This window comes from Egretta garzetta, unplaced genomic scaffold (genome assembly GCF_000687185.1).
Source record: "Egretta garzetta isolate BGI_Z169 unplaced genomic scaffold, ASM68718v1 scaffold30, whole genome shotgun sequence".
Classification (NCBI taxonomy): Eukaryota; Metazoa; Chordata; class Aves; order Pelecaniformes; family Ardeidae; genus Egretta; species Egretta garzetta.
Genome location: NW_009258383.1, coordinates 2,047,642 through 2,059,880, shown reverse-complemented (window position 1 = coordinate 2,059,880; position 12,239 = coordinate 2,047,642). Strand labels below are relative to the sequence as shown.

The window sequence follows — 12,239 nt, the reverse complement described above, 5'->3', positions numbered from 1 at the left end:
GGCAGGGCTGCTCTCGATCCTTTCTTCCCCCAGCCTGTACTGATACTGGGGGTTACCCCGACCCAGGTGCAGGACCTTGCACTTGGCCTTTTTGAACCTCATGAGGTTCACACAGGCACACCTCTCCAGCCTGTCCAAGTCTCTCTGGATGACATCCCGCCCTTCTGGTGTGTCAACCGCACCACTCAGCTTGGTGTCATCCGCAAACTTGCTGAGGGTGCACTCGATCTCGCTGTCTAAGTCATTGATGAAAACATTAAACAGCACCGGTCCCAGTATGGACCCCTGAGGGACACCACTCGTCACCGGCCTCCATCCGGACATCGAGCCATTGACCACTACCCTCTGGACGCAACCATCCAGCCAGTTCCTTATCCACCGAACAGTCCACCCATCAAATCCATAGCTCTCCAATTTAGAGAGAAGGATGTTGTGGGGGACCGTGTCAAAGGCTTTGCAGAAGTCCAGATAGATGACGTCTGTTGGTTTTCCCTTGTCCACTGATGCTGTCACACCATCATAGAAAGCCACTAACATAATTTAACAGAGTAACTTAATTTTTTTGCTTTTGAAATAGCATTTTGTTGAGTATCATCACTTTGCTAAAGCTCATAGTTTGAACCCATTGTCTTAATGTCCATATAAACCACATGGCTAAGCATCCTCTCCTCACCGCTGAAAAGACCTGTCCTTGAGACATAAAAAAATATCTGTACTTAGCCTAACTCGTAACTGCATAGTTACTGCAAACTTACTTTCAAAGATAAAAATACCATTTTCTTACTGGTTTGGACACAGAAAAACTTGAAGTGCTACAGCATGCCTTTTTGAAGGGCAAGCAAATTAGGCATACCCCCCTTCATCTTCTCTGAGCTTCTGTCATGATTTGATGCTGGCCAGACACATCACTTTTAACTGAGCCATACTACACTAATAACTAACTAAATTAAAAAAACCTCAAGTATTTCTCCAGATGCTGTCCTTTAGTTTCTGGAATTCTGTGCATCTCCAAGGTCAGCAGGAGATGCCTGCAACAAACATCCTGTTTCTATCTGGTTCCTCTCTGTGCATGAGGAGCCAAGATAAATCGTAGCTTTTTTCTTTTGCCCTTTGGGTTTTTTCCACCCCCAACAAAAACTCTTTTTCTCTCCAAACAGAGCAAACCTGCAGTCATGAGAGACTTCCCACATCTAAACAAGCCAAGGCATGGCAAGAATGACAATGAATCTACAAGTGGAATCGGAATCGTTCTTCACATGGATAAGCTTTTTCTGAGCAAGCGTAGATTGCTACTTCAACTATAAAACTTTATCAGTAACTCGCATCAGAAAAGCAGAGCAGGTTGCAGATCATTTAATAAGTCTGGCTGTTTAGAAGGCTAATAAATAAATGAAAGCCACCAAACCACACTTCCCATCACTTCTGCCAGTGTCTGACAGCCCCGGCAGCCCCAGCCAGCCCAGAGGTGCTCCCTTCTCTCCCTGCCCACCCCACTCAGGACATGAGCTCCCACCCCAGCCCCAATCCCATGTCCCCTGCAGCCACCTTGACAACCAGCGAGGACTTCAGTAGCATCTTCATCACCATGGACAAGGAAACAATACCAGCTTAAGAACAAGACAAACAGAAGATAAATGGTGAATATCAGTAACTACACTGAGACTAAGCTATAAACATAAACGGGCACAAAACAGGAAAAAAAATATGAAGAAATCAGAGAACTTTATATATGTCTGAGACTCAACCAACAGCTGCTGACACTGCATTTGGACTATGATGCAGTTTTTGTCACTATACTAGATAAAGGGAAATAACTAAAATGAAACCAGGAACTGTTATAATAAGAGGACCACTAATTCCAAAAGACACAGAAGAGGTTAGACAAACCAGAATTCGGTGGGGGGGGGAAATGTTTTCTGATGTGTGTGTGTGTGTGTGTGTGTGCATGTGTGGCTGGTTTCCAAAACAAAACAAAAGAACAAAAGGACTTCCAAAGAAATCAGATGTGACAATCTTGTTTCTTTGTCAGAAAGCAACAATCACTGTATGCTAATAGAGAGATGGAGATAAAAAGAAGGGGACGCTGATTAAGCTCTATATGAATTTCAGTATGTTCTCCTTCTAACTGCTTTCTGTTAACTGCCTAAGAATACACAGATAAAAAATGCTTCAGCTGAGAGGATATTAACTTAAGAAAAATATTATGAACCAAAACACTCATTCTAGCCTCTGCGCTACTTCTTGCGACATACTTGGGATAACAGAAAGTCTTCCAGATTTCAAAGCTGAAGGGCACATCTGACCTAACTAACCACAGCAAGTGACCTCAGACAAATCCCTTCAGACTTGAATTTGGAAGATGGGACTCAGAAAACAAGTTCAAGAACAGCATGAAGCCAGCCTCAGGTGCAGTTTCAGGATCACCATGGCCACAACCCATGCCTGAGCCTGAATGTGCAGTTTCGGTGGAAGAAAAGGAAGACAAAGATCCATTAAAGCAAAATAGCACTGAGTGCAATTATATACAAATAAGAATCCCCCAGTAACAAGAAATTCCTTTCACTCTCACTAAAGGAAACAGGAAAACTCCTCAAACATGTACCTATGGAAGATCATCTTTTTGTATATATGAGCTATCAAACCAAGAAGTTGTTTGCATACAAAGAAAAGCCCCAGTCAGGCTGCAGCAGCAGGAAAAATGATGTAAGCCACTGGTTTTCCTGGGTCAGCATAGCAGTGAATAACTTCTACAGCTAATAGCTTTGCTTTCATTTCTCAACACTGAAAAAAGTGAACACCTGGATCCTACAGAGAAACTTGATTTAGATGAAGTAACTACCTCAGGAGAGCTCAAACACAAATAATTCCAAGTTGTTACTTGGAATTGGTGATAATGCACTATGTGCCCTCTCAGTAGCCTTGCCTCCATCACTTACCATTAAGTTTTCAACAGCATCCACTTCCATTTCTAGTTATTAAATCATTGCCAATATTTCACATTTAAATAACCTGCAATACTCAAGTTTGAATTTTCAAATTTGATTAGCAGAACTTCCATACCTGAAAAGAACAAAAGAAGTACTAGCAGGACTATGACTCAACTGGCATCGAAGTAGAAAGCTTTGCTGGAAAGGAAAAGGGATAAATAAATTCCAGAATATATGGAGAAACAGGTGTAAGGCAATGACAATTTCTTTAGGCCTTAGTATCATCAAAATGACATTATTTTGTGCAGAAAAAATCCATTTTGCTTAAATAAACTAGCCATAGCCTGCAATCTCCTTTGCTTATCCCTTCCAAATAAATACCAAGAGATGTCAATTGACTCAGAACATTGATTACTGTGGATAGGATTCTGCAAATATTCTGCTGTCAGTGATATTGTGACACACAGCAGACGAGGCTTCATACATGTAGAATTTCTCAGGAAAGCTAAAAGGTAGACAGAAAGTATTTTCATTTAGATCCTTTCATGAGAAGAAGATTTAAATATAGTCATATGTCTGCTAGTAGTGTGGCTTGGAAGAAAGAAAAAAAAAAAATAAAAGCAATATGGTCTAAGTACAAAGAAGATGGAAGAGATAGACCCATCAAGGCAGTCACGGGATTATTTCGGGCCTCGCAACCAGGAGATTGCCCAGCGAGGCCAAGAACAAGAAGCTACTTATCCCATATGTAACGTACTCTGCTTTGTTACTCTATTGTACTTAATCGACCAATAAATTACTATATCCCATATATCCCAAGAAAATAAAGAGCAGGATTTACACATAATCATACTTCATCAAAATAATAATAGCTTGCATTCAGACTCCACATCTCTGGACTGAATATATCCTCTCATCTCATCAACAGAAAAATCTGACACAAAAATATGCATGCACAAGTGAGAGAAGCAGGTCTGGAAATTCATCTTCATTTTGCAATGCTTCTCTGATAGCTAAAGCATTTGCCTGCAGACCAGAACTGGGGTTAAATCTTTTATATATGTCAGTGTTTGGGCTGGATCCTCACAAGCCACTGCTGTGGGCATGGATTCAGATCAAGTTCTGCTCCTTTGCTCCATCCATTTTCAAAGAAAAATTTGAATCAAAGGGCACATACATATTTACTAGTAACATGGACCCTTCTTTCATCCAGTGTCCATAGGAGAACGGAAAGCAGAGAAGGGGAGCAAGCGGTTTCACAGTTGACTTAACCATTTTTCTTACCCCATGAAAAGAATATACACTTTCTGAATGGTAACTGGATGCACCAGGCAGAATAATGCACAAGTGAACACATTGAAGGCTGAGGCAAAAGTCAAACCACAGCCACTCAACAGATTTAAGGGATGCTCCAAGATGAAAACTCTTCCCTGAGCACAACAGAAAGGTTATCAAACATTGGTCTCCTAAAGCCCAGGTTTATCCACCAACATGAAGAAAAAACTCCTGTTTTGAATGAGCAAAAAGTCACTGCTAAGTAAATCTCAAAACCTTCCACATGATCTCCAACTTTGCTTCAAAGCCCTGATACCAGACACAACACAGCAGCCATTCTGCAGTCAGTTTTCTTTGGTGGCTTTCCTGCCATCTCTCAATTACTTACTTGTTTGCATTGTGGTCCCCTAGACCTGGTTCTGAAGTGCCCCACGTCTTCCAGAACCCGACTTTCTTCCACGTGCAACACAGCACAGGGAAGTGACAGGAATCCCTAGTCGCCACGTAAATACTGCTAATTCTCTGAGAAATTAAGCGAGGCTGTCCAAGGGTTGAAGGGTTTTTTTTAAGCCACTGGAAGTTTCACAAACCAGTACTTTTACAGACCGAAGAAAGGTACATCTGTCCCACAGCTGATCCAACAAAAAGCTGCCACTCTCCAGCAGATTGTCAATATTTGCTCTCTTCCATCCATGTTCTTCATTCTCACACTCACCTCAAGCACATTTGCTAATAATATTATCAGTCCTCATCTTGAGGAAACAATTATTCTCTTTAAGCAGCTGAGAATGGCTCTGTAAGACCTGAAGTGCTGGCACTATTCCGCTACAAATGCACACACACTCATGTCACGCACCAGTCCTAAGAACTAGTGACACACTGCAGATTCATAGTTTGTTGGAATGGCCTCGAAGACATGGCACATGGCAGCAGAGAGCAATAAATCTGCAAGGCAAGCTGGTGCCTAAGCCATCTGCTGGCCACTGGACAGGGAACCACTGGACGGACACCAGATCCTCAGTAGTGTAAGTGAACAGTACTTGGGAAATCTTCTTTGCAATGGGAAGGCTCAAAAGACATCATCAGCCCCACTCATCCTCCCTCCCAAAGGTGGCAGACTGGAAAAATCTCTCTGAGACACAGTCCTTGCAAACCCAAGAATTGTGTAAATTAAGAATGGCCTCCCGCAGGAGGCATCAGATGACATTATTGAGCTTTTACCTCCCTCTTTTCCTGCAAAAAAATTTCCCTGTGTCATGTCTCAAGTAACACCTCACAAGCAGCAATTTGCAATGCCATGTTGTTGTCTTCTGCCTGCAATGATGTGTCCTCTCATTTGCTTTGGGACATACAGCTAAACAGACCCATTTCTCAAGATAGTTCAACCACCTTTGCGCACATTTGGCAAAGGAATTTAAAACCACCAGATGAAGATTTTCTTATCCAGTTCCCTGGTATTATTTAGAAGCTGCTTTGACACCTATACTTCCATTTGTTTTCCAAATTCAGTTTTAGTTGGGTTTTTTTTATTATTATTACTACTTTTCTAACATTATTTTCTACATCTCTTTCCCATCAGCCTTCAGTCACGTGTCACAACCGATAACCACACTCTACCTGCTTGTCCCAGCATGAGGCAGATGAGAACTGCATCGAAGTCATCACAGACCCTAAGTCAAACCCAAGTCCTCAGCACTGGTAACACCCCCACCCCAAAGGTATTCAGGTCATTTACAAACATTACCCATACCACACTTAATTCTGACCACTTCTCTGGAAATTTTCCATCACAGTATACCGCACAGCACAACATAAAGCAGCTCAGTAGTCACCAGTCTCTTTGCTTCCTAAATATAAACAAAGTCATCACGGAGCAGAGAGCTCAGCCATGGCTGGTAACGATTTTACTGTATCTAGATCAATAAAGAATTACCACACCCAAGAAGGAGGGACAACAAGCAGGCTTCCAAAATCCTTTGTACCACAGGCTCTTCCCTAAGCCTGTCACACACCAACCCCACCCTTTTAAGTCTCCCAGGAGTGAAATAATCAACATTTATTCCAAGATCCTACAAAAACTAACACTGGGTCTCAAGAGAGCTAGATTTCTCTCTCCTCTATCTCCTGTAATCCAGATCCCCTTCTGCAGGAGGAGAAGGTAAAATATAGTTCCATATCTATACTTCCTACATGCACTTCTCTCAAGCTACTTTTCCTATAAATAACACTTTAAAAAAATGCACAAATGTTATTTAGTGTATTATGTGCCTCCTGCATTATGGCATTCAAATTCTTCTTGTTCATTTTTTGCAGAGCTCTACTTTTTTCCAACTACACCCTTCCCTTTGTCTTCAAATTCAAAATATTCTCTATGCAAGAGTTCCGTTTCAGAGACGGGTGTTCTTTAAACCAAGACATTTTTCATGGCAACATCCCACAGAGGGAGTAGCCTTTGTCTTTTATGGGGTTTTTTTAAGAGAAAGAGAGACTGTGAGAGCAAATACATTACAGACTCAAGAAGTAACTTGGCAAAACTCCCTCCCCTTTCACACACTTCCACTTCAAACACACAGAAGTTGTTCCATGAGTGAAATAAATTAAATTGGGCTTCCTCAGAGTCAGAGACTCTAAACGTAGTAAGGAGCAGATGAGTACTAAGGGTTTTGCTGAGGCCAGAGCATTCATAACACCTCCAACCAGATTCTCCTATATTCACAGGAACCTGCACTCCAGCCTTTCCATCAGAGGAGATTCTTATCTCTATCCCTCAGCCAGCTCACACGCTTTTTCACCAAGCATCTAGGCGTTGGCCAGCTTCGAAGTTACTGGGTGGAGTCAGAAAGTATGACATATGCAGCAGGAACAATCACAGCATCCTGATTTCCTAAGGAAGGCGGCCTTAAAAAAGAAGGTGCTCTTGACATTGGGCAAAATTAACACTAAAATATAGCTCAACAACAGCAGCACAACTCACCACCCAGGAAGCAACAATCACAGCAATTCATATTGATTTTGAGCCTCAAGATTATTTTCTTTTGATTTCATTATTATTTAGACTAGATATAAGGAAGAAGTTCTTTACAATGAGGGTGGTGAAACACTGGAACAGGTTGCCCAGAGAGGTGGTGGAGGCCCCATCCCTGGAAACATTCAAGACCAGGTTGGACGGGGCTCTGAGCAGCCTGATCTAGTTAGCGGTGTCCCTGCTCCTGCAGGGGGGTTGGACTAGATGACCTCTAGGGGTCCCTTCCAACCCAAAACATTCTATGATTCTATGATTATGACATTGAAATTAATTCATCTAGTGTGCATACATATGACTGAAGGTCTTAAACCATGATTTAAGTGCTTAGAGAAACCACTAACAACAGAAGGACAAGAACCAGCAACTCGAGACTAACTGACAATAATCTAGAAATAAATCATAACAGCAAGCAGCTACCCAAAGGAACAGGTTACCAGCCTTGCGTTGAGGTCAGTCACATCAGCACTGGCTGACATTCCAACAAATATGCTGCAGTTCAGCCACATGTTGATTACATTCATTTGAGTGAAAAAGAAAATAGCTCCACCGTTATAAGACAGTGGACAAATTCCATAGATGTTGTTACACCAGTGGTCCAAAGACATCAAACCAACCCTGCATAGTTGAAAGTTATTGCTCTAAACTTTGTTAGAGAAATAACTACTGGAGCACAAATAAAATGTTAATTCAAGGGCCAAACATTTGTTTATAGACCGCTCTTTGTGTGTAACACTGCTGCTCAGAAGTGTTTATCTTCTGTCTTGGTATCCAGAGTAGATAATCAGTGCTTTGCCTAAAAGAATGCAACAGATGCCTTCCGTGCCAGAACCTACACTCAGAGAGTGAAAATTAGGTTGCTTGGAAAAGGAGGACAACTCTGGTTTTGTTCTTTTTCTTTTTTTTTTTTTTTTTTTTTTCCTTTTGCAGTTCGCCCTCTTCAGAGAGCAGGTAACAACATTTCAGGATGCAAGGAGAAGATGCCTTACTCTCTCCCACTCAAATAAACAAACTTTGAAAACCGGCAAGAGCAGCCTGCACACAGAAACCTCCCCCCAGCAAATTATGATACTTCATGATAGAGGAAACCAATCCACAAACCACTGCAAACACTGGGAATCTTCCCACTGATTTCAGTAGGCACTCGAGCAGACCCATGTTCCAGTTCCCACAATGCAACCAGTAAACATTAGTACAGGAAACGTTAGTATGACAAAAAGGAAAAAGCTAAAGTTAGAAAACAAACAAACAAACAAAAAACCCCACACTATTACTTTGCTGCTTTGAATGACAGACTATACAAAAAGTGGTCTGTATCCTACTCTTTTGGTTCACCTGAATCTCCGGAAGTTGTCATCTTAGGAAGGTAAATAGGCTATCAATGGTGTTTAAATGGGTTAATTCAAGTGTTCCCATGGACTGAAGTAAAGGCCAGCAGCAGCTACAGAAGGGTTTTTTCATTCAAAATTTAATCTAAAAGGAACAAAACAGCAGGCACAAAAAAAAAGTGACAAATCCTACACTGCTCCTTCACGCTATTGTTGTGCTCTGAGCTTATGGGCAGGACTAAATGCACAACAAAAATCCTTGAAACACTTCTAGAACAACTAAAAGTATTTTCTGACATGCAACTTATTCACAGGCTTTGCTGTTCTTGAGTCTTTTGGTCCTAATATACTAGAGGGATTAATTTCATAACCCACAGAAAGCAATTATGTGATACACTTGCCTGTCATGTTTGATATCTTAATTTTTAGTCGTTTCCCTTCAAAAGAAAGACAACTTCCTGCAGTGCTGTACATTTCTGAGCTGCTGTGTGGCAAGTGTAAAGTAGGTAGAGTAACATCCACTGACAGCTCAATTTCCCCCCTTGATTCCTGAAGGACAAATAAGTAAGCTCCTGAGACAATGTGCAGAATAACCTGGACAACTGACAGGGCTGCAAACCCCAGTCTTGTGGCTTTAGAACGGTCATCTTCCTCTTCATCCCACTTTCCCCTCTCGGAGATTTCAGGTCCCTGCTGGCCAGCTTCTGCTACTGGTGTCCTGGTCACAACTTCAAAGGCTAAAATGCCTCAGTCCTCCTTCTCTACCAAGGCGTCAGGAACACAGAGTCCTTCCCCACAAGTTCATTGCTACTTGTTCAATCCCCACTTCCAACCTCCCTCCAGGAGAGGGGAGAGACTGCATCTTTCAGCGCCATGGAAGGAGAAAGAGGATCTTTTCAGTAACTGTACAGGGAGAACACGCTGCTTGTTAAATGCAATTTATGCTTCAATATTTGACTATATCATTTTTCATAGCAGGAGACCCACAAAGTTGAAGTAAAACAGTGCTTGGACAACTACCTCCTCTCTCTCATTCTCATCTGCTATTCCCCACTCATTGTCATCATGACTGTCTTCCTACCTGCATCCCTAGTACAGCAATACTACGTATAGCTGCCAGAAGACTAAATTGCCTTCCTTTTATATCATGGTATGCTCTTAGTAGTGTTTTTCAGGATAGCCTTCGAGACCAACAAATGTACGCACTCCTCTGCTCACAGATATTCTCTCCCTTGGAAGTATGTGTCATTACAATCAGGTACACTATTGTTACTAAAGACTGTTTTATCTTCTGATTTGAAGGATGTTTGAAAAGAAAGGAGTTAAGCGATACGCGGTACAGCCCATTCCCCGATTCACACTTCAGGCTAGATAATTGCCAAGAACCTTGCGCTGAGTTTGAAGAGATAACAAGGACAACATAAAATCTCTGCACACTTTTCTTTTTTCTAAGAAGCGTCACCTAAAACTATGGAACCAATTGATGCTAATGTCACATCAAGCTCTTCCCTATTTACAGGAGATGGAAGAAAATTCTTTTGTGTACCCTTCCCGCTAGCCTTCTCTTGCTACCTCTGAAGTAACTCACATCAACAATCTGTCAGATTCCATTAAAAACGCATTTGAAAGATTATTTTTCCCCCAACCCCCTGAATTTAAATGAAAATTTGCTCAAGTTGTCTCCTGTTGAAACAGAAAGCCAGGTTTAAAGAAAACACATACAACCTGTAGATAAACAATCCTAGGAATGGGGAAGGGATATGAAGGTGACATTTCTTCTAAGACAACATTTTTTTATAGATCCTTTCAAATTCTGTATCAAATTTAATACCAGGTATTTACTTGGTAGGTTATAGCACAGATATACCACTGCAGCCTTCAGAAGAAAATACTGGACAAAACCAGACCAGATTTGTGAATCAAGCATTCAGAGTCTACCAACCATGTAGCCACACAGGTGTAGCTTTTAGGGAGCAATCAAGTCCTAACAGTGTTATAAGAGAAATACAACAGTCGGGACCACTGCGTGATCCGACAAGCGTTTCTGAAAACAGAGCCCGACACCCGGAGCTTCACTCCAGACCCGAGAGGGGTCGAGCCAAGTTATAGGTCGCTGCAACACACATCAGAAAAGCGCAAAACATGTACATCGCTGTTACTGAATTTGAGCAGAGGGGTGTAAAATTCAGGGCGATCTGTTTAGAAAGAGATGAAGTCTGATTTGATCCAGTATTAAGGACATTACATCATCATTTATTTATTCTAGAATCTGGCATTACACGGCAGCTATCTCACTGTAATCAGCCAAGAATTTAAGCTTACAGCATGCAATGAAGAAGAAAAGACAGAAATGGCAGAAGCGTAACATCAACACATGAAAATATTACCATTTGCTTCCAGCTATGGTGGCAGAGGGAAGCACAAGGCAAGCATTGACTACAACGTGACGCGCAAAGCCTGCCGTACGGAAAAGCAAGCGCAAATCACGAGCGGCATATTTTACAAATTAACACACATATCATATCGCAGATAGGTCAGGACCCCAAACCAATTAGACTGACTAATCAAGTATCAGTTTTACCAATACAGCTAGTTTTGTGCTTTAGGCTTTGGGGGGGGGGTGTGCGTGTATTTCGTAAGAAGCGTCTATCTCAGTTGACATATTCAGCAAGAAGGCAATGCAGCAGCACTTTACGTAAGGTGTTCTCTCAGGAGTGATGTTGCCTCGCTGTCTGTTACAGTACAGGCCTACAATTATGAGAATTACTGTGGGCAAAGTTCGATGAAGTATTTTCTCTGCAGGCAACATTTCCCTGCATGGAAGGTTTTTAAATGACCACTTTTCATACAATATTCAGTTTTATTATATTCAAAAAAACCCCAAGCATTCCACTCAGAGCCTTCGACCAGCAAGTTCATCTGGTAGTTATTTGGAAAATGAAAATACGTTTGAGCAATATGCATGTATGGACACATATGCACATCGTAACAGTACTATCTATGGGTTTCTTTTAGCGCTAGTGAGAAATACTAAGGCATACCTGGCCTACGTAGGGTACAAAGATATTTAACCTACCTCATCAAAGCTGCTATCTTCTTTCTTCAAGGCTTTAAAATAAAAGGAAAAAAGAAATAGTTATCTGTACTGCATTTCAATGAGCCCAAAGTAATTAACACCAGAAAAAAAAAGAAAAACAGAGCAGCATTTTCCTGTTATAATAGGAAAGAACAGGCTGGCATGAATAACAATTTTATACTCAAAATCTGAATCTGTAAATGGAACGCAGGACTGCACAGCGTGTTTCCAAGAAAGTAAATTTACATATTTATGAAAAATATTATCCTCTCAGGTTAAAGAAAATAAAGAGTTCGCAAGTATTTTTTAATTTTAATTCCTAGTGAGCGTGAAAACACTTTAAGGAAAGCCTGACTGAACTTCAAAAAGGAAGAGTATAATAAACACCTAACCGCGTATTCAGTTTGTCAAGTACTAAACCTTTATGAAATAGCATGCATTGTAGCATGCTTTTTTTTTCTTTTTTCCCTTTTTTTTTTTTACAATAGGACTTAAACCAAAGCAGGAGAGATTTCTGTCTGTCTTAGACTGTTAACTAGCAATCAATCAAGAAACAAGGAAGAGGAAAACAGTGCATAAATCACGTGGACTGGTAAAGCAAGAAACTCACT

The 12,239-nt window shown here is 41.2% G+C and overlaps 1 protein-coding gene across 1 annotated transcript in view; it reads right to left on the bottom strand.

Moving 5' to 3' along the window:
* The window catches only part of CDK14 (cyclin dependent kinase 14), a 316,876-nt gene extending 305,218 nt beyond the window's left edge, over window positions 1–11,658 (bottom strand). The window contains exon 1 of the mRNA XM_035897109.1: window positions 11,629–11,658. The gene's annotated coding sequence lies outside the window, so the exon portion shown is untranslated. The remainder of the gene's footprint in view (window positions 1–11,628) is intronic.
* Between the last annotated feature and the right edge of the window lie 581 nt (window positions 11,659–12,239).